Genomic DNA, 23,837 nt, shown 5'->3' with positions numbered 1-23,837 from the left:
TGAAATTTCCTGTGCTGACAAGCCTTCTTGCATAAAACAGCAACACATGTAGTCCAAGCTTTAAATAACCCTTCGAGGCACATAGACAGACTGTAATGTGTATGCAAGCTGCATTGTTGTGGTTCCAGTTGGAGACACAATCCACTCTACTGAACTACACTGTCAATGAAGTTTTACTTTTATCTTGATTACATTAGGATTTTCTTTGGTCAACAGAGTATTGATCAAGAAGTTTACGACAGAAAAAAACATGATCTACGCATGTCTTGATGTTGGTACACAAATTTTATTGAGTAGTTTATATATCAATATATCTGAGAAATACATCCACAACTCCCCTAAATGTCCTATGACGTCACATCCTGAAAAAAAAATTAAAAAATTCGAGCTGACATTGTACATTAACACATGCAGTGGGTGGAAAAGAATATGATAGCAACAAAAACATAACACATTATCACAAAACCTGTTGGCATTCAAAACAGCTTCCAGTCATCTCACAATGGATAATTACAGGTCCTGTAAAGTTTTAAAGGGAATCTTATACCATTCTTCCTGCAAAATAATGGCAAGTTCAGGTAACAATAATGGAGATCGATAGCATTCACACACTCCTCTCTCCAAAGTAGACCACAAAGGTGATTGTGGCGACCAGAGGAGATGTGACAATTCATACCCATTGTTGTTGTTGTGGTCTTCTGGTTTGATGCAGCTCTCCATGCTACTCTATCCTGTGCAAGCTTATTCATCTCCCAGTTCCTACTGCAACCTACATCCTTCTGAATATGTTTAGTGTATTCATACCTTTGCCTCCCTCTACGATTTTTACCTTCCACACTGCCCTCCAATATTAAATTGGTGATCCCTTGATGCCTCGGAATATGTCATACCAAGTGATCCCTTCTTCTAGTCAATTTGTGACACAAATTTCTCTTCTCCCCAGTTCTATTCAATACCTCTTCATTAGTTATGTGATCTATCCATCTAATCTGCAGCATTCTTCTGTAGCACCACATTTTGAAAGCTTCTATTCTCTTCTTGTCTAAACTATTGATTGTCCACGTTTCACTTCCATACATGGCTACACTCCATACAAATACGTTCAGAAATGACTTCCTGACACTGAATCTATACTTGATGTCAACAAATTTCTCTGCATTAGAAACACTTCCCATGCCATTTCCAGTCTACATTTTATATCACCTCTACTTCCACCATCATCAGATATTTTGCTCCACAAATAGCAAAACACATTTACTACTTTAAGCATCTCATTTCCTAATCTAATTCCCTCAGTTTCACCTGATTTAATTCAACTACATTCCACTATCCTCATTTTGCTTTTGTTGATGTTAATCTTATATCCTCCTTTCAAGACACTGTCTATTCCGTTCAGCTGTTCTTCTAGGTCCTTTGCTGTTTCTGACAGAATTACAATGTCATCGGCGAACCTCAAAGTTTTTATTTCTTCTCCATGGATTTTAATTCCTACTCTGAATTTTTCTTTTGTTTCCTTTACTACTTGCTCAACATGCAGATCATATAACATCAGGGATACGCTACAACCCTGTCTCACTCCCTTCCCAACCACTGCTTCCCTTGATTCTTATAACTGCCATCTGGTTTCTGTACAAATTGTAAATAGCCCTTTGCTCCCTGTATTTTACCCCCGTCACCTTCAGAATTTGAAAGAGAGTATTCCAGTCAACATTGTCAAAAACTTTCTCTAAGTCTACAAATGCTAGAAATGTAGGTTTGCTTTTCCTTAATCTATTTTCTAAGATAAGTCATAGGGTCAGTATTGCCTCACGTGTTCCAACATTTCTACAGAATCCAAACTGATCTTCCCCGAGGTCAGCTTCTACCTGTTTTTCCATTCGCCTGTAATGAATTCGTGTTAGTATTTTGCAGCCATGGCTTATTAAACTGATAGTTCGGTAATTTTCACATCTGTCAAAACCTGCTTTCTTTGGTATTGTAATTATTATATTCTTCTTGAAGTCTGAGGGTATTTCACCTGTCTCGTATTTCTTGCCCACCAGATTGTAGAGTTTTGTCAGGGATGACTCTCCCAAGGCTGTCAGCAGCTCTAATGGAATGTTGTCTACTTCCTGGGTCTTGTTACAACTTAGGTCTTCCAGTGCTCTGTCAAACTCTTCACACAGTATCGTATTTCCCATTTCATCTTCATCTACATCCTCTTCCATTTCCATAATATAGTCCTCACGTACATCACCCTTGTATAGACCCTCTATATACTCCTTCCACCTTCCTGCTTTCTCTTCTTTGCTTAGAACTGGGTTCCCATCTGAGCTCTTGATTTTCATGCAAGTGGTTCTCTTTTCCCCGAAGATCTCTTTAATTTTCCTGTAGGCAGTATCTCTCTTACCATTAGTGATATACACCTCTGCATCCTTACATTTGTCCTCTAGCCATCCCTACTTAGCCATTTTGCACTTCCTTTTGATCTGATTTTTGAGACGTTTGTATTCCTTTTTGCCTGCTTCATTTACTGCATTTTTGTATTTTCTCCTTTTGTCAATTAAATTCAATATCTCCTCCGTTACCCAAGGATTTCTACACTCCTGGAAATGGAAAAAAGAACACATTGACACCGGTGTGTCAGACCCATCATACTTGCTCCGGACACTGTGAGAGGGCTGTACAAGCAATGATCATACGCACGGCACAGCGGACACACCAGGAATCGGGGTGTTGGCCGTCGAATAGCAGTAGCTACGCAGCATTTGTGCACCGCCGCCGTCAGTGTCAGCCAGTTTGCCATGGCATACGGAGCTCCATCGCAGTCTTTAACACTGGTAGCATGCCGCGACAGCGTGGACGTGAACCGTATGTGCAGTTGACGGACTTTGAGCGAGGGCGTATAGTGGGCATGCGGGAGGCCGGGTGGACGTACCGCCGAATCGCTCAACACGTGGGGCGTGAGGTCTCCACAGTACATCGATGTTGTCGCCAGTGGTCGGCGGAAGGTGCACGTGCCCATCGACCTGGGACCGGACCGCAGCGACGCACGGATGCACGCCAAGACCGTAGGATCCTACGCAGTGCCGTAGGGGACCGCACCGCCACTTCCCAGCAAATTAGGGACACTGTTGCTCCTGGGGTATCGGCGAGGACTATTCGCAACCTTCTCCATGAAGCTGGGCTACGGTCCCGCACACCGTTAGGCCGTCTTCCGCTCACGCCCCAACATCGTGCAGCCCGCCTCCAGTGGTGTCGCGACAGGCGTGAATGGAGGGACGAACGGAGACGTGTCGTCTTCAGCGATGAGAGTCGCTTCTGCCTTGGTGCCAATGATGGTCGTATGCGTGTTTGGCACCGTGCAGGTGAGCGCCACAATCAGGACTGCATACGACCGAGGCACACAGGGCCAACACCCGGCATCATGGTGTGGGGAGCGATCTCCTACACTGGCCGTACACCACTGGTGATCATCGAGGGGACACTGCATAGTGCACGGTACATCCAAACCATCATCGAACCCATCGTTCTACCATTCCTAGACCGGCAAGGGAACTTGCTGTTCCAACAGGACAATGCACGTCCGCATGTATCCCGTGCCACCCAACGTGCTCTAGAAGGTGTAAGTCAACTACCCTGGCCAGCAAGATCTCCGGATCTGTCCCCCATTGAGCATGTTTGGGACTAGATGAAGCGTCGTCTCACGCGGTCTGCACGTCCAGCACAAACGCTGGTCCAACTGAGGCGCCAGGTGGAAATGGCATGGCAAGCCGTTCCACAGGACTACATCCAGCATCTCTACGATCGTCTCCATGGGAGAATAGCAGCCTGCATTGCTGCGAAAGGTGGATATACACTGTACTAGTGCCGACATTGTACATGCTCTGTTGCCTGTGTCTATGTGCCTGTGGTTCTGTCAGTGTGATCATGTGATGTATCTGACCCCAGGAATGTGTCAATAAAGTTTCCCCTTCCTGGGACAATGAATTCACGGTGTTCTTATTTCAATTTCCAGGAGTGTATTAGCCCTCATCTTTTTACCTACTTGATCCTCTGCTGCCTTCACTATTTCATCTCTCACAGCTACCTATTCTTCTTCTACTGTATTTATTTCATCCATCATTGTCAATCGTTCCCTAATGCTCTCCCTGAAACTCTCAACAACTTCGGGTTCTGTCAGTTTATCCAGGTCCTATCTCCTTAAGTTCCCACCTTTTTGCAGTTTCTTCAGTTTTAATCTACAGTTCATAACCAATAGATTTTGGTCAGAGTCCACATCTGCCCCTGGAAATGTCTTACAGTTTAAAACCTGGTTCCTAAATCTCTCTCTTACCATTATATAATCGATCTGAAACCTTCCAGTGCCTCCAGGCTTCTTCCACGTATACAACCTTCTTTCATGATTTTTGAACCATGTGTTAGCTATGATTAAGTTGTGCTCTGTGCAAAATTCTACCAGGCGGCTTCCTCTTTCATTCCTTACCCCCATTCCATATTCACCTACATTTCCTTCTCTTCCTTTTCTTACTATCGAATTCCAGTCACCCATAACTATTAAATTTTCGTCTCACTTCACTATCTGAATAATTTCTTTAATCTCATCGTACATTTCATCAGTCTCTTCATCATCTGTGGAGCTAGTTGGCATATAAACTTGTACTACTGTGGTAGGCATGGGCTTCGTATCTATCTTGGCCACAATAATGCGTTCACTATGCTGTCTGTAGTACCTTACCAGCATTCCTATTTTTTTTATTCATTATTAAACCTACTCCTGCATTACCCCTATTTGATTTTGTATTTATAACCCTGTATTCACCTGACCAGAATTCTTGTTCCTTCTGTCACCGAACTTCACTAATTCCCACTATATCTATCTTTATCCTATCCATTTCCCTTTTAAAATTTTGTAACCTACCTGTCCGATTAAGGGATCTGAGATTCTATGCTCCGGCCCGTAAAATGCCAGTTTTCTTTCTCCTGATAACAACGTCCTCCTGAGTAGTCCCCACCCGGAGATCTAAATGGGGGACTATTTTACCTCCAGAATATTTTACCCAAGAGGCCGCCATCATCATTTAACCATACCGTAAAGCTGCATGCCCTTGGGAAAAATTACAGCTGTAGTTTCCCCTTGCTTTCAGCCACTCACAGTACCAGCTCAGCAAGGCTGTTTTGGTTAGTGTTACAAGGCCAGATCAGTCAATCATCCGGACTGTTGCCCCTGCAACAACTGAAAAGGCTGCTGCCCCTCTTCAGGTACCACACGTTTGTCTGGCCTCTCAACAGATAACCCCCCATTTTGGTTGCACCTAGGGTATGGCTATCTGCATCTCTGAGGCACGCAAGTCTCCCCACAAACAGCAAGGTCCATGATTCATGGGGATTCATACCCATACTCATAAAATCAGTCCTAGATGATGCAAGTTGTGCATACAGGGACCCTGTCATCTTGAAGCACGGCATCACTACCAGGAAATGAACATTGCACCATGGCATGGACATGATCAGCCAGAATGGTCACATAATCCTTGGCAGTAATGCGGTGTTACAGAGTAACCATGGGAACATTGGAATACCATGATATGACTGACCAAATCATCACTGACTCACAACCCTGTTTAACTATTAGGAAAAAACTCAGTCATAATTGTAAACAGCATGTAACAAGACTAAGCCAACCAAATCACTTTCCTCCAATGCTCCAAAGTACAGGATTTATGGCTTTGGCACCACATTTTCCTGTTGCATGCATTTGCATCACTGACGAGTGGCTTTGGAATTCCAGCCCGCCCTGCAGCTCCCCACTTATAGTGTGTCCTTCGTGTTGTTTTGGTGTTAACAATGTTTGCAATTGCAACATTGAGTTCTGCAGTGATTCTGCAACTGTTGTCTTATATTTCATCACAATCCTCCTCAGTGATCATTTGTCATAATCACTCAACACACATTTTCCACATTATTACTAAGCAGATGATGTTTTTCTGCTGTCTCCGTGTGCAGTATAAATCTTCAATGTGGATCCTCTTGAAACACCAAACACTTTGACTACCTTGGTTACAAAAGTACCCATCATATGAACACCAACAATTCGCCCATGCTCAGATTCACTTAGTTCCAATGTAATGCACTTATAGCTGCACAGAACACTGTTCTGACCATGACTGACACTTGAAACATATTGGGGAAATTGCACATGTGCCATTCATCATTAAGTACAACAGCACAACCTGCAGGCATGACTACTATCTGCATTTTTGTTCAAGCACACATTTCTTGCAGTGTTTCTATATTTCTGGACTCCTGTACACGTACATATGTATCTATACTTCACAAGCCACTTTATGGTGTACGGCAGATGATGCTTCATCTAACTGATTATTTGTCACCATCTCTTTTCCATTCACAAATAGTATGCTGAAAGAATGACTGTTGACAAGCTTCTATGTGCACTCAAGTATATCTGGTTTTACCACAATGGTCAATTCATAACATGCAAGTTGAATGAATAAATTTTTGGTGACATTTGCCATCATGACATAGAGCACTATTAAGTGATCAGAATGCAGTACGAAGTACTCAGTCTCACTTGCACATTAAAAAGTAATTACAACTGGTTTAAATGGCAAGCACCCATTAGGAAGTCTCAAATAATGATAGAGTGGTAACTTTATTGCTATTTTAAACTTGATAATGGATGCTCACCATCTGAATCTGGATTTTAATATGGAACTCTGAGAACTACATGCAAGAATACAAGCTTCATTCTTCTTGGAATCTTATTTGAATGTATGCTTTCCTAATTGTTATGGTAAACCTCACTGTGATACGCAGTACTTCTCTTTTAGCGTCATTCATTGGTATTCAATGAGCACACTCATCATATTATCATACTTACTATAATAACTGACAATTAAATGCTCTGATCTCCTTCATTATTCATATTTGCCCCATGCAGCCACTAAGTACTCAAGAGTCTTATAATGCAGTTCTTTACTACTATAGTTCCTACAAAGTGGTGAGCTATGCATGTGAGGTTCAGACGCAATTTTTGTGTTGAGGATTATTTCCTGAAATTACAGAGAAATGGCTGAATAGATAAAAAATTTTAATTTCACGTGTGCCTCTGATATTACTGTGAAGCTTCTGTTATTATGGAAATATTCAATTTTTTATTGTTGTCCACATGCCCAAACTCACTGATTTTGCCTGTAGAACTCACTCAGAAAATCTTTCATAAACATTTTAAGGATTTATAATATTGTGGAAGCAGAAGAGAAGAAATTCTGAGTTTCATTTTTTACTTTTATTTCATCTTTAGGGATAGGTGGATAAGATGTGGAAATATCAGTGTGTTAGGTAGAACTTACTGATAAGTTAAAATTCACCAGATGTAACATTAGTCATTCCCTTTACAAAGCAGACTGGTTGTTTTCGATCATGGTACATGATGTAGAATTGGTACAAGGTCATGTGATTCTCCACATTGCTGATGATTTGTAAATCATGACAGTGATGTGGTATATCTGTGCCTGTCAGTCAGCACGGTAAGCTAGGTTATTGTGGAGACACAATGGCAGAAAGGAGCTTTTGATTTGGACATGCCCATGAGCACTCCATCAACAAAGTAGCCTGATTTGTGGGTGTACTAATGGGGACTGTCCGACACGTCTACAAGGGGTGCTGTACCATTCACAGCCATGCGTCACAGCATCATAATGGTGGCTGTAAAAAGATCTTGACAGAAAGGAGAGTGTCATGATTTTTCAACAACAGTTGGTTTCAAACCCAACAGGAGTTGTTGCTCACAGTGAATGCAGGCACATATCAGCCAGTTCTCAAGCAAACATTTCAAAGGGAATTATATGTGATAGACATTTGGAGTCATGCCCCTCACAAAAGGTCATTTATCACAGAGGCATGTGAAGCTGCATGCCTTCAATGGGCCAAACAACACAGAAACTGGACAAAATGAAATGTGCATGTGGCATTATTGTCTGGGAGTCCTCCTCTGAGGAGTTCAGCTATTTGGTGCAAGTTTTTTTGTGAGGTTGGTGCATAAGTTCATAAAGTTTTTGTTTTTCATGTTGGTATTCTGGTTGGTATGGCTTTATTTATCAATTGTAACTTTTTATTTGTAGCTCACTATTGTTATTTGAGTTTATGTATTGTCATTTGGAGATAGTGAGTGGAGATGGAAAAGTCAGAAACTGGAGTGCCAAGTGAAGAAATTGGAACATTTTTGACGTAGTGCTCTGTTTGAGTTCAGTATATGGGTGACATCTGTGGAGACAGCCAAAAACATTTGTGCCATGTATGGGAATAATGCCACTGGAAAGAGCACAGCAATAAACTTGTTCTTGCATTTTAAGGAGGATCATTTTGACATTAGTGACTCTGCACATTCAGGAAGACCTTTGAGGTTTCAAGAAGATTGTTTAAATGCATTAATCCACAATCTACCATGTCAGTGTACTCAAGAACTGGTAAATGTGATGAACTGTGATCATTCCACCACTGCGTGACATCTGCATGCAAAGGGGAAGGTTTAAAAATTGTGTGTATGGCTACCGCATGCTGTAAGCCAAAATCACAAAAATCACTGGGTCATCATACGTGCATCTCTGCTTGCTCATGAATAACACCAACCTTTCCTACCCTGTATCATTGTTGGTGACAAGAAATAGTGTCTTTATGCTAACATAAGGAAAAGAAAAGAAGTCCAAAAAAAAAAAAAAGCAGCAACTCCTCTTACAAAGACCTGCATATATCCACAAAAGATAATGTTATGCATCTGGTGGGACAGTGACAGTGTGGTGTACTACAAATTGCTTCACCCAAGGTGTAATCATCACTGCTGACATTTATTGTCAACAGTTCAGACATCTTGCAGAGACAGTCCAAGAACAATAACCAGGAAGACTGTGTGAAGTGATGATGCTCCACAATAACGCCTATCTGCATGCTGCTTGACTGACAAAAAATACTATACAGGCATTGGGTTGGGAAGTCATTCCACACCCACCTTAGTCACCTGATCTTCTTCCCTCAGATTTTCCCCTTTTCTGCTCTCTACCAAACACCCTTCATGGAGCTTCCTTTGCGGATGAAAATATGCCCCGTGATTGAGGGTCAGCACTGATAAACTCAAGAGCACAAGCTGCTGACAGAAACTGGACAGTGGTCCAGCAAGTCATGGTTTTGCATCTTTTCATTGATGCAGGGCACTCAGCGGACTGACAGCCCAATGAGGTGTTGTTTATAGAGGGTGTAGTTTGTCCACCCCCTTAGCTGAGTGGTTAGCGCATGTGACTCCATACTTGAGGCCCAGGTTCAATTCCCAGCCAGATTGGAGATTTGCATCTCTCAGGAACTGGGTGTTGTGTTGTCTTCATTACCATTTCATCATCATTGACATGCTTGTCACCCAATGTGGCATCAACTGGAAAGACTTGCAACTTGGCAGCCAAATTACCCCAGGTGTTGGGAGTGTTTTTTGTACAATAAATTCAGCCCAGTCATTCAGCTTAATGTGAACATGAACCAGAATGTTCATTTCAACATTCTTGTTGGCCAAATGTTGCCGTCTCTTCCATGTCTTTGATGAGTGTTCTTTCTGGTTTGAAAAACACTCAAACATTCTATCACACTTCGCTCTGGGACTGGCTTTAGCTGGTGTGGCATACTTGAAGAATCTTGTGGACTCTCTCCTTCTTCAGATTGAGGCCATTATCAAAACTAGTGGATCTTTTACACGAGATTGGTGTGGTTTCTCATGTGGGTGGCTAATTTTTTGTCCAGAGTGATTATATGACAAATTGAAAGTTATCAGTGCAGAAATGTTGCCGAGGTACATATATCTGTACGCAGCACTTGACAAGGCCAAGCCAAAACAAGTGTGTAGTAAACGTAAATAAATTTTTAATTTTGTCAAAACATTTACAGCTACCGTGGAATCATGGCTTTAACCTGCAAGATATCAATCAGAAATTTTCAAGAAACACACTTGTGTTGCCATCTGGAAACTTGTACAACACAAGAGGCCTGTTCATGTGAACAAATGCAACTAAGCATTTCTTGTAATTTGGATTATAAATTTTAAACTATATCTCATAAAAAATTCCCAACTGTAATGTTTTATTTGTATTTTGTATGATATAAGGTGTTTGAAGACACCTCCACAATATGTGTGGTTACTTCCTTCATACAGTATGTGTACTGCTCATTTTTCCTTTATTTTAGCTGTATTGTCCCAGAACATAGTCCTGTAAGGCAACAGGGAGTCAAAGTATACAAAATAAGCCAGCACTCTAACCTTCAAGTTAACGGAATGGGATGTATCTCTAAGTGCATTGATTTCATTTTACCTTATTATTCAATTTGATAAAAGAAACTTTACACGCTATGTTTCATTTGTTGTGTGGTTATTGATGTCTATTTCTGTAACCATTGGGTCATTTTAATTTGTTTTAAACTGCATGAAGTGAGTCTTTGTGATATCACGACTAAAACTCTTGCTGTGAACTAATTGTAGGTCACTTCAGGTAGCATCTGGACTGCGTCTTGCATGATTGTTTCACTCCTTGGTTAGTGTGCTTCTCTCAATCTTACAAGACTTCATGTTTTGTTCCCTAATTCTGCAATTAATTTTATTCCTATCGTGAATTTCCTCAATTTCAGTCTCTGCTTCTTGGAGCCTCCAACCATCCAAGAGGGATACTGCCAAAAGAGATCAAAAACATAAAGGAAGTTTTTAAATTTAAAACTTATCATAAAGAATATTAACTAAAAATAGTTTTTACTCCATTAAAGAGTTCATGCAAAATAACATTATTACACATAAATAGTCAGGTTGACCAATTACAACATAGACAAATTGGATGGAATATACATTGTAGTTTGTGATTTACTCCATGCAGGTCAAAACCAAAGTACATTATTGAAAAACTCTTAAGATATCCTCTTGTTTGAAGCAGGCTTGTCCTGTTATGTAATCTTATGTATGTCTATTGTAAATGATCCGATTTTAGGTCACTTCAGCTACCATCTGGGCTGTGTCTTGCATTATTCAGTTTCACTCCTTCCTTAATATGCTTCTGTCATCAACTAACATTACAGTTTTGTAATAACATTTCAAAGTCATTGCAAGATCATAAAGGCCTTTATAGGTTAGGAATACTAACAGATCTAAATCTGAATCTCACAAGACTTCGTGTGTTGTTCCCTAATTCTGCAATTAATTTTATTCCTGTCGTGCATTTCCTCAGTTTCAGTCTCTGCTTCTTGGAGCCTCCAACCATCCAAGACAGATATCATTAATGCAATAAGAACTTAGTTCTCTGGTAGAATTACATGTTCCACACAATCAAACACCTCAGAAAGCTCACAGAATGTCCAAAAGGCAAGTTTGTGTTATTTACCTCTGTCAGGACGTCTTTTGTGGCAAAACATGGGCCTTTTCGATAGAGACTACTTGGAAAAAGATAAACTCAGAGGCATTTAGCAAATTATATGGTGAAAAATGAGTACTGGTATGTATTCTTGTAGGCTACTGGCTATAATTAGTACTTATTTGACTTTGTTGTATTTTCCCACAAATACAATACAGTGTCTAGCAAGAAAATTAGGATTGTGTCAGTATATTCACATTGTGAAGGGACAGATCAAGATAAGATGGATAGTTTTTATGATGCACTCAGTGATGTAGTTGTTGGAGTAAAGGACAAGGACAGTGTTCTGCTCATGGGTGATTTTAATGCCAGGATTGGAAATTGAACAGAAGGGTATGAAAAGGTTATGGGTAAATTTGTAGAGGATATGGAGGCCAACAGGAATGGGGAACAACTCTTGGATTTCTGTGCCAGTATGGACTTCGTAATCACAAACTCCTTTTTTAAACATAAGAACATTCATCGGTATACTTGGGAAGGCAGGGGAACCAGATCTGTCATTGACTATATAGTAACAGATCAGGAAGGCTGTGAGTGATACACGTGTATTCAGGGGATTCTTTGATGACACTGCTCACTATTTAATCTGCAGTGAAATTGGTATTGTGAGGCTGAAAGTGCAGGAGATCCATATGTAGGAGGATAAGAGTGGAGAAACTTCAGGATAAGGAAATCAGGCACAAGTACATAACAGTGATCTCAGAAAGGTACCAGTTAGTTGAATGTAGTCAATTACAGTCATTGGAAAAGGAATGGGCAAGGTACAGGGACACAGTACTAGAAGTGGCTAAAGAATGTCTTGGAACAGTAGTGTGTAAAGGTAGGATGAAGCAAACAGCTTGGTGGAATGACACAGTCAAGGCAGCCTGTAAAAGGAAAAAGAAGGCGTATCAAAAATGGCTACATACTAGAACTTAGGTAGACAGAGAATGTTATGTTGAAGAAAGAAACAAAGCCAAACAGATAATTGCAGCATCCAAGAAGAAATCTTGGGAAGACTTTGGAAACAGGTTGGAGACTTTGGGTCAAGCTGCTGGAAAACCATTCTGGAGTGTAATTAGCAGTCTTCGAAAGGGAGGTAAGAAGGAAATGACAAGTATTTTGGACAGGTCAGGAAAACTGCTGGTGAATCCTGTTGATGCCTTGGTCAGATGGAGGGAATATTTTGAAGAGTTGCTCAGTGCAGGTGAAAATACGATCAGTAATGTTTTAGATTTCGATGTACAATGGGATAGGAATGATGATGGAAATAGGATCACATCTGAGAAAGTGGAGAAAATGGTCAATAGATTGTAGTGCAATAAAGTGGCTGGGGTGGATGAAATTCAATTGAAACTCATAAAATACAGTGGAATGTCAGGTCTTAAATGGCTACACAGGATAATTGAAATGGCTTGATAGTCGGGACAGGTTCCATCAGACTGGATGAAAGCAGTAATCACGCCAATCTTTCAACACGGAAACAGAAAAGATCGTAACAACTACAGAGGTATCTCTTTAATCAGCGTTGTGGGTAAAATCTTCTCAGGTATTGTTGAAAGGAAACTGCGGGTATTAGTTGAGGACAAATTGGATGAAAATCAGTGTGGGTTTAGAACTCTTAGACATTGTCAGGACCAGATCTTTAGCTTACGGCAAATAATAGAGAAGTGTTACGAGTGGAACAGGGAATTGTATCTATGCTTTATAGATCTGGAAAAGGCATATGACCGGGTTCCTAGGAGGAAGTTATTGTTGGTTCTATGAGATTATGGAACAGGAGGCAAACTTTTTCAAGCAATTAAAGGTCTTTACATAAATAGTCAGGCAGCAGTTAGAGTTGACGGTAAATTGAGTTCATGGTTCAGAGTAGTTTCAAGGGTAAGACAAGGCTGCAACCTGTCTCCACTGTTGTTCATATTATTTATGGATCATATGTTGAAAACAAGACACTGGCTGGGTGAGATTAAGATACGTGAACACAAAATAAGCAGTCTCGCATATGCGGATGACTTAGTTGTGATGGCAGATTTGATTGAAAGTTTGCAAAGTAATATTTCAGAGCTAGATCAGAAATGTAAGGACTATGGTATGAAGATTAGCATCTCCAAAACGAAAGTAATGTCAGTGGGAAAATAGATATAAACGGATTGAGTGCCAAATAAGAGGAACAAAGTTGGAACACATGGACGGTTTCAAGTACTTAGGATGTATATTCTCACAGGATGGCAACATAGTGAAAGAACTGGAAGTGAGGTGTAGCAAAGCTAATGCAGTGACCGATCAGCTATGATCTACTTTCTTCTGCAAGAAGGAAGTCAGTACCAAGACTAAGTTATCTGTGCACCATTCAATCTTTCGACCAACTTTGTTGTATGGGAGTGAAAGCTGGGTGGATCCAGGTTACCTTATCAATAATGTTGAGGTTACGGATATGAAAGTAGCTAGGATGGTTGCAGGTACTAGTAGATGGGAACAATGACAGGAGGGTGTCCGCAATGAGGAAATCAAAGAAAAACTAGGAATGAACTCTATAGATGTAGCAGTCAGGGCGAACAGGCTTAGATGGTGGGGTCATGTTACACACATGGGGGAAGCAAGGTTACCCAAGAGAATCATGGGTTCAGCAGTAGAGGGCAGGAGGAGTCAGGTAGACCAAGGAGAAGGTACCTGGATTCGGTTAAGAATGGTTTTGAAGTAATAGGTTAACATCAGAAGAGGCACCAATGCTAGCACTGATCGTGGAGGAATTTTATGAGGAGGACTATGCTCCAGACTGAACACTGAAAGGCATAATCAGTCTTAAATGTTGATGATGATGATTATATCAAGAACAGTATTGAGTAAAGGTATACTATGTCTCTTATCAAGCTTCTCCAGAAAATTATATACAGAACGGCATTAAGTAAAAATGTATGAAGTATGTTACCAGTCCTGCCTACGGGTCAACGCAATGCAGAGAGTTCAAAGCATGAAGCAGGCAGAACTGAAGTTTTTTGTTAGATGCCAATACCACCTGCACTTATTATCCAGAAGATGCCTAGGAATTTTCATTCACAGAGTTTCCTTTAGAATGTGCCCATTGATTACATTTACAATACCAAAAATCATTTTTATTTGTTTGGAGTTACATAATACGAGTTTCTAAGAAATTAAGTGGTAAGGTGTTTGTTGTGATCTATTTACAAGCCTGTTCCATGATTCCCGTGGCTGTATCTGGTATGGATGTGTGTGGAAACTGTATCAGTAGGTCTATACTTCTATCTCACTTCTATGAGTATCACAGTTTTTTAAGAGTCCTCCAATGGCTATGGTAACTAATTAATTTATATAGGTCAATAACAGGAGTAGGCCAAGAACTGAATCTTGAATGACTAACATTTTCCTCCCTTCAAATTTAGTTATAATCCTGTGGTATCATTTTTTATTGTGACTCTCTGTTGTCTGTTGTCAAGATATTATCCAATCCAAGCAAAGATGGTGGCTTTAGTGCCATTAAGTTTTAGTTAATTATCCAAGCACAATTTTACGAAAGTTGAAAGTCTTCACAAGGTCCATAAAATTGGCAACAGGATATTTTTTTTTCTTCTTTCATTCTAACAAAATTGAGTTTATGAGATCACACATTGCTTTCTCTTAGATAATTTAAGAATAAAGGTGACCACTCACTGAAAATCAGAAGCACCGAGTTGATGTTTGTTGCCTAGTAATGCAGGAGTTAGGGGTGGTGTGCAACTGTGTATTTCATTCTTTCAGGAAACACACCTTGACTTATTGACTAATTATAAATATAACCCAGGAGGCTGCTATCAAGTCAGTAGTATCTCCTTAACATTTGAGTTGGCAAAACTGATGTCTTTTGTTGGAGTACGCAATGTCCATCTAAGTTAATCAAATCGACCTGCTTTCAGTGGTCCATTTCATCAACCAACGCCCAGTCCTTGAGTGAAGAAAATCTCCAGCTAACCCGGGAATCTGACCCAGCACCCCATGATCTAGAGGTAGTGAAGCTAACTGCTTGACCCTGAGCTGCAAGACAATAGCCATAGATAAGTTTCCTAGAAACATAGAAAATGTTCAGTCTAATTTTTGTGAAAAGTGCTAGGTATCTTGGTGTTATTATTGTTTTCTACCTCTATGTTCTCTGAAATTTGATGACATATTTAGTTTTATAATGAACTTATTGTGACTAAAGGGAATTTTCATTATACCATGACTCTAACCCAGATTCCTGCTTTTCGTAAGCAATTTCCTTAATCATTAGGCTATCTGAGCGCATTCCTAAGTGTGAATCAAATCATCACTTTTTCTCCTGATAAGTTTGTAGTTTCATTGTAACTTATGGGTTATCAAAGAAAAGTGGCACAAAATTTTAATTAGTCCCAGATGTGGTTTTTATTTATCATCTAACATTTAATGCAAAATTTCAGTTACAATTTTTATTACCAGCTACAGCAGTGGTTTTTTAAGCTAGTTTGTCTGAATAAATGTGTTGGATGAAACACAATTTTTAATGCTTGATGTAACATACACTTCGTAATACTCACAATAGTTGGACCTAATTTAATTAATTTTTGTTCTGTGTGACATAAATTGGTTATGAGTAAGCTATATACAGATGGAAACAAAAATTTTTGAAGTTTCCAAATGTAAGTTATAAATGCTCAACATATCTCCCCCCCCCCCCCCCCCTCTTGCTGCATGGGAAACATCATCCCACACATGAGGAATGATTGCATGTGGTACTGAGTCAACCTCACTTGTGATACCATTCCACAAACTGGCTAGAGTGTTGGTAGTAGTGACACATAAACTGCATCTTTTAGAATACTCCATACATCTTTTTGAAAACCCGACAGTATAAAGTTAAATGGCAGGAAACATGTCTAGTTTTGCTATATTTCTCTGATGTTGTAATGTTTCATTGGGACTTTCCAGACCCAATATCTGAACATTGTGTCTCTTTACCTATTCACAAAGATGAAACGTCACTTTATTGCTTAAATTTAAGTGCAGGAGAAATGCTTCATTCTCCATCTTTATCATGCTTCCACAAAATTCAAAACTTTTCTTCTTCATTTTCCAAAAGAGACTGCATGAGCTGGACGTGAAAGGGCCTGTACAGCAAATGGTGTCTCAAAACTCACTATATAGTGGACAGAGGTATTCCCGGTTCTGTACTAGCTCTATTGGCTGAGTTGGACTAAGCACTAAACATCCTGAAATTTTGGAAGGAGAGACAGCATTGGTCACACCGAGGTCTGAAGAACAAGTGCATGTAAACAGCGGCCTCAGTTTGTGATCGCTCTAAGCTTGTTGACACCAGTGCCTACCAATTTAAATTGTATATCACAGGTATGTTCCTACCAACTGTTATGTTCATATGCAGATGTAGTTGTCATTTTCTGTTTTTTAACTTCTAGCACTGAGGATGGTCACTAAGTGACCAAAAATCGATTTTGCGGTTAATAAAACAAAAAAATACGACCAATGCTGTCTCTCCTTCCAAGTATATCCATTATCTGGTCGTGGTGCACAGGACACTCCATGGAGTCGCCAATCAATAAAATTTTGCCTAGCTGGGCTTGTGCAGCGTATTTTAAATACAAGAAGTTAAAAATCAAGCTGGCGATTACAAATCAACATATCCAGTTCAACAAAGAGTGTATCAAGAAAAATGTTACCCCACGGTATGTACAAAGTTACTTCAATAGACAAAGACAAATGTGCGCAGTGACAATGAAAAAATGCGAACCAGTTTTGATGAGAAGTGAAATTAGGAAACTGTTTTTTAAAAAAAGTGTTATTAATTCTCAGCTGTTCGAAGCACACGCCAATTTGGTTGAACTTGTTTCTCCTTTGACCTTAGATTTGTTACTCTCAAGAGTGAATGAGATTGTGTATAATGCAGTTAGCAAAGTAAGAGCTAAACATGTCAAAAAAATAGCTAAGCTAATAGGACAAGGGAAAAGACAAATGTTAAATGGCAAACATAAATATAACTTCTATCCTAGAGTTAAAAATGTAACCGATATAGTATTTAATCCAGAAGAAAATGAACTTTTGAGTAAGGGTTTAAAATACAATGTACATAAACAATTGGATAGTAGGGCAATTAAGAATACACTAGTGCAGGTAAAATTCGCGATGGATAGTTGTAAAATAAATAACGTAGAACAGAATAAAATGGCTGTAGCGGTAGAAAAGCTATTAAAGGATGAGGTAGAAAAGGCAAATAACCAAAACAGGAGGGATCATTTGACAGTAAAAAGCTTGAATAATAAATTACAAGAAAGTAATGCAATTGTCACAAAGGCAGACAAAGGGAATTCTGTTATTATTGTAACAAAAGAAGTGTACGTAGAAAAAACTTTACAATTTTTTCAAGAAAACGGTATTACATCAATTGCGAGAGACCCAACGAATGAGATTCAAAGAAAGTTAAATGAGAAACTTAAATCACTTTCAAATGTAATAGCCCCTCATGAGATACAGTATCTCAAGGTAATGAATCCAAAAATTCCTATGCTACGATCACAATTCAAGGTTCATAAGGACCCCATTAGGCCTGTAGCTGATGGGAGAGGGGGCCCGTCAGCGAATATTGCGAAAAAATGCCTAACTATTTTGAATAAGCATTATAAATTTGAGCAACAGTTCTCGATTAAAAATAGTGCCCAATTAGTAGAGAAAATAAAAGATATACCTGTTACAGACACTATGACATTTTTTTCGCTAGACATTGTCAATTTATATACGAATATCCCGATTGAGGAAACAATACAAATTATTGACGCTAATCTCAGAAACCACAGTAATATGTCCAGCGTGGAAATCAATGAGTTCATAGAACTGTTATCATTCTGCTTACAATATAACTACTTCACATTTAATGACAAAATTTATGTCCAAAAGGACGGACTCAGCATGGGAAACTCTGTGTCAGGGATTATGGCAGGCATCTTTATTAACTATCTTGAACTGAAATTACTAAAAGATTTTCCCACATTAGCTGAAAAGATCATATACTACTATAGATATGTGGACGACACGCTATTGCTAATTAATGGCAGTCAATCTGATATTGATGAAGTCGTCAGTGCATTTAATGGTTTACACAACAAAATTACTTTCACAGTTGGAAAAGAGCAGAATGGAGTCATTAATTTTTTAGACCTAACCATTAGAAGGGAAAACGGAAAACATACATCTGACATTTACAGAAAATCAACATTCACAGATATCATCTTAGATTATGGTTCACAATATCCTGGCAACACAAAAGCGTTTTTCCATTTTGCATTTCATCGTATGTTCCGATTACCATTATCTAATGAAAACCATGAGAAAGAGTTAAACATAGTCAAACAAATTGGAAGAAATAATAATTACCCGTTGAAATACGTCATGGACATTTATGAGATGGTATCCAAGAAGTATAGTAAAGATAATTTAAGTCAGAATGAGACAAGCGAAACTAAAAATCAAAAATTTATCACTTTGCCTTTCTATTGTCCCATTAGCAATAAAATTGCCAGAGTATTTAAGAAGAGGAATATTAATGTAGGTTTCTCGACGACGAACAGACTAGGCGTGCTTTTAAGGACAAACATTCATGAACGCTATGTCTTACATGAATCAGGTGTTTACAAACTTATGTGTGCCACGTGTAATGCAGGTTACATAGGGCAAACCGGACGAAAATTAGAAACAAGGTTCCGTGAACACGTTGCACTTGAGAGGAAAGATATTGCGGAAAAATCGAATTTCGCAGCCCATCTGGTAGCTACTGGTCATACAACTCCAGATTTGACATCGCAATTGAAGTTGTTGCACAAGGGTAAAAAAGGACGCTTTCTCGACCTTATGGAAGAGATGGAGATATTTTGCCATCATAAATCTCCAGATATCGCGCCACTTAACGAGCAAACGATATCGAGAAGCACACATTTTTGGGAATGCTTCTCCGATTTCCTATGAAAAAAGTCAACAACTTGTTGCCAATTATCACAATTAGCAATCAGTTTTTTTTTTCCCCCTTGATTGTGATTTCATTCCCCTGCCCCATATGGGCAGGGGAGGGCTGTCAGTGGCACAATCCGACTCTCTTCAGCCGAGTGACACTACAACTAAAACAAGAATAAAATGATACATACATAAGGAGATAAAAAAGGGGAACATAAAACAGAGTAAGGGGAGAAAATGGAGGTAAAATATGCACTGACATGGAGACGTTCATGGGGGACAGTTAAAAAAGTCACCAGAAAGTTAAAAAACACAGTTGGCGATTCTTAAAACACAGAGAAGACACTGAATGCACACGCACAGGTTAAGAGTCGGTTCCAATAGTAAAAACACTCCGGAACAACACACTTAAAACCCACTTGGAGCACACACGACGAAGAATAAAACTGCCAGGTGGGACCTGCCGAGGGAAAAGGTCAGAGAGGATGGAAAAGGAGGGGAGAGCATGGGGCAGCTGGGGAACCGGTGGGATGAAGAGAGGAGGGGCATCAGTGGGTACACGAAGAGGTAGGAGACATGTGGGGCGGGAGACGAAGAGGGAAGACAGGGCAGGAGGGAGTGCAGAGACACTGAAAGGAGGCACAAGAGATGGAGGAGGAGTAGGAGGGGGAAGCCGCTCAGGAGGAGGGAGGGGAAGGAGAGGGAGCCCTGAGGAGGAGGCAGGAAGATGGGGTTAGAGTTGGGAGGAAGGGTAGATGTCAGGGCGAAGCTCATCATCCGGGAGGGGTAGACGGTGGAAGTTGTGTTGGGAAAGGAGATGGAGGGTGTGGAGATGGAGAGAGGGTGGGACACAACGGTAAAGGCGCGGCAACTGGTTGAGGGTGGAGAGGATGGGAGAAACCAGGGGGTGAGGGGGATCAAGGCGGCGGACAATATATAGTGTGCGGATGTGTTCAAGGAAAAGGAGAAGGTGGGGGAAGGGGATGAGGTCGTAGAGGATGCGTGTGGGGGATGGAAGGCGGATGCGGAAGGGGAGGTGGAGCGCATGGTGTTCGAGGATTTGGAGGGCTTTATAGAACCGGGGAGGGGCGGAAATCCAAGCGATGCTGGCATAACAGAGGATGGGGCGGATCAAGGATTTGTAGGTGTGAAGGATGGTGTAAGGATGCAGACCCCACGTCTGGCCGGTCAGGAGTTTCAGGAGGCGGAGGCGGTTGTGAGCTTTGTTTTGGACGGTAAGGAGATGGGGAGTCCAGGTGAGGTGGCGGTCGACTGTGAGGCCAAGGTATTTGAGGGTAGGAGTGAGGTGGATAGGACAGCCATAAATGGTGAGGTAGAAATCATGGAGGCGGAAGGAGCGGGTGGTGCGGCCTATGATGATCGCCTGGGTGTTGGAGGGATTAACACGGAGGAACCACTGGTTGCTCCAAGCGGTGAATTGGGATTTGGAGGGTACGTTGGGACTGTTGAAGGGTAGGATAAAGGGCTAGGAAGGCGGTGTCATCAGTGAACTGGAGAAGATGAACAGGAGGGGGAGGTTTGGGCATATCAGCAGTGCACAGGAGATAGAGGAGAGGGGAAAGGACAGAACCTTGGGGCACGCCAGCAGAGGGCTAGAAAGTACGGGAGTTGGAATTGTGGATAGTCACATAGGAGGGACGATGGGAGAGGAAGGAAGCAACGAGACGGACAAAGTTGATGGGGAGAGCATAGGTCTGAAGTTTGAAGAGGAGCCCGGGATGCCAGACACGGTCATAGGCGTTCTGGAGATCAAGGGAAACAAAGATAGCGGAGTGACGGGAGTTAAGTTGGAGGGAAAGAAGACTGGTAAGGTTAAGGAGTTGGTCGTTGGTGGGGAAGGAAGGCCGGAAGCCACATTGGGTAAGAAGAAGGAGGCGGTGTTGGTTAAGGTGGCGGTGAAAACGGCGAGAGAGGATGGCCTCGAAGACCTTACTGAACATGCAGGTGAGGCAGATTGAACAATAGGAAGAGGTATCAGAGGGGGGTTTGTTAGGTTTAGGGAACAACAGGACACAGGCAGTCCTCCACAGGTCGGGGTAAAATCCAGTGGAGAGGAGGACATTTTACAGGGTAGCAAGGACAGACAGGAAGGATGGAGGGGATTCCTTGAGGTGATGGTAGGTGACACCATCATGACCAGGGGTGGTGTTGCGTTTGGAGCGGAGGACAAGTGTGATGTCTTGTGCGGTGGTGGGAGTGTTGATGTCTGAGGGGGGTAACCGATCCAAGTACTGGAAGCTAGGGGTGAGTGGGGGACAGATGTGTCAGTGCGGTCAAGGACGGTGGGGAAGAGGGAGTAATGAAAATGGGGATCGTCAGGAATGGAGAAGACGTCGGATAGGTGGGAAGCAAAATGGTTAGCCTTACTGAGGTTGTCAGGAAAGGGTCGATTGTCATGGAGGACGGGGTAATGCGGGGTGGGATGGCTACCAGTAAGGTGGTGGAAGGCTGACCAGTACTTGGAGGAGTTGACAGGGAGGGTGGAGTTGAGGCGTGTGCATGTCTGGCGCCAGTCCCGGCGTTTCTTTGCTGTAAGGAGGTTCCGGATATGTCGCTGTAATTGCCGGTGACGGGTTAGAGTATCCCGGTCACGAGTGCGGAGGAAGGAGCGGTAGAGCCTGCAGGATTCACGCAGAAGAAGGACGGCCTGTGGAGGAAGTGTAGGTTGGTGAGGGTGGATGAGTTTGGTAGGGACATGAGCCTCCACAGCGTCAGTGATGGTCTTCTGAAGGAAGGAAGAGGCATGGGTGATGTCATCAGGGTGGTGAAAGGAGAGGGGGTGGCTTTCGACCTGTAAGGCAATGGATTCCTGGTAGGCATCCCAATTAGCACGGTGGTAGTCATGGACAGACTTTAAAGGGGCAGCCGGGCGGGTGGCTGCAGTGGCGGGACGGGTAGAAGAGATGGCGAGAAGGACAGGAAGATGGTCACTACCGACAGGATCGAGGACATCAACAGCGATGCGACCAAGGAGGTTGGGGGAAGCGAGGCTAACATCGGGGGTGGAGTTACTTTCAGGACGGGTGTGCTGTGGGAGAGGAACAAGGTCACCATGGAGGGTGGCAACGAACTGATGCCACCGCTGAAGGGTGGCAGGGTCACGGCTGTGGATGTTGAAGTCAGCGGCGATCACATAGGTGGAGAAGATACGGTCAACATGGAAAATGAAGTCAAAGGGGAGAGGAGCTGTGGGGCGGATATAGTTAGTGGCACAGGTGATGGTGAGGGAGGGAAAAAATAGGCTGAGGAGTAGGTGTTCGGTCGGGTCATTGAGGAGGGGTTGTGGCCGGACAGGGAGATGCCGGAGGTGGCCTATAGCGACCCCGCCTCGGGATAGGGGAAGGGGATTGTCAGGTGAAGGAGATAAGGGGAGGTGCGGACAACATGGTGGGGTTGAAGGAAGGTTTCATTAAGGATGAAGCAGTCAACCTGGTGCTGGGAGAGGGTATGCATGAAGAGGTATTTGTTTGCAGGGAGGGAGGGAATGTTGAGGTAAGGGAGACGATTTTGTTGACGCGCCAGGAGGTTGGAGGTGGGAAGGGTGCAGGAAGGGGAGAGAGAGGCTTAAACGAGGGTGTCTAGGTGGGTGAAGGTAAAATGGGCCTGGTTGTGGGAGTATGTGGCGTAGTGGAAAACAGAGCAGGCGCCAAGGGAAATCTGCTGGAGTGTGTGGGGGCGCTGGAAGGGGTGGATGGTCTGCAGGATGATAGTGAGGAACCGGATGATGTCTTCTGCTGTAGGGGGAGGGCGGAGGGAATTGTTAGGGTGGATGGGTGGGTCAATGGGGCGAACGGGGACAGTGAGTTCAGGGTTGGTGGGAGGGGGCTTGGCTTTGAATTTGGAGGAATAGGTGGGGTGAGGTTCATTGCAGGTGTTGCAGGACGGGGGGGAGGCGAGGTTGGGATACTGTTTAAGGAAGTGGAAGGCTTTACAATGGTGGCACGTGGGTGGGTACTTGCAGTTTTGGGTGAGGTGGTCGTTGTACAGAAGACAGCGCTGGCAGCAGTAGGATTGAGGAGGGGAACGGGACGGGTCAACAGGGTGGCAGCGGTTGAAAATCAGGGGTCCCTGCGTGAGGAGGTGGTCGATGGAGGAGGCGGACTCTGTAAAGATATGCATGAGGAAAGTAGGGCCAGAGGAGTTGTAAATACGGCGGGCAGAGCAGACTTCCAGGCCGGGGTGGGCATTCAGTTCCACCAACACCTCAGCCTCTGTGACCACAGTGCTGAGTTTTGTGATGACGGCTGTGGGGGTCGGCGGACGACGAGGTGGTTGGGGCTGACGAGGAGAGGAGGATGTAAGGAATGGGGTGAGGGATGTGTGGGGCCCAAAGGTGATGCGGGGAAGGCGCCGGAGGAGATCAGCATGGAAGGATGGAGAGGGAGACTTGATGAGAACAGAGTCTCTGCGAGGGATAAGTTGGGTGATGGGTGCACTGGG

This window comes from Schistocerca americana, chromosome X (genome assembly GCF_021461395.2).
Source record: "Schistocerca americana isolate TAMUIC-IGC-003095 chromosome X, iqSchAmer2.1, whole genome shotgun sequence".
In the NCBI taxonomy this organism is placed as follows: domain Eukaryota; kingdom Metazoa; phylum Arthropoda; class Insecta; order Orthoptera; family Acrididae; genus Schistocerca; species Schistocerca americana.
This window is presented reverse-complemented; position numbering follows the sequence as displayed.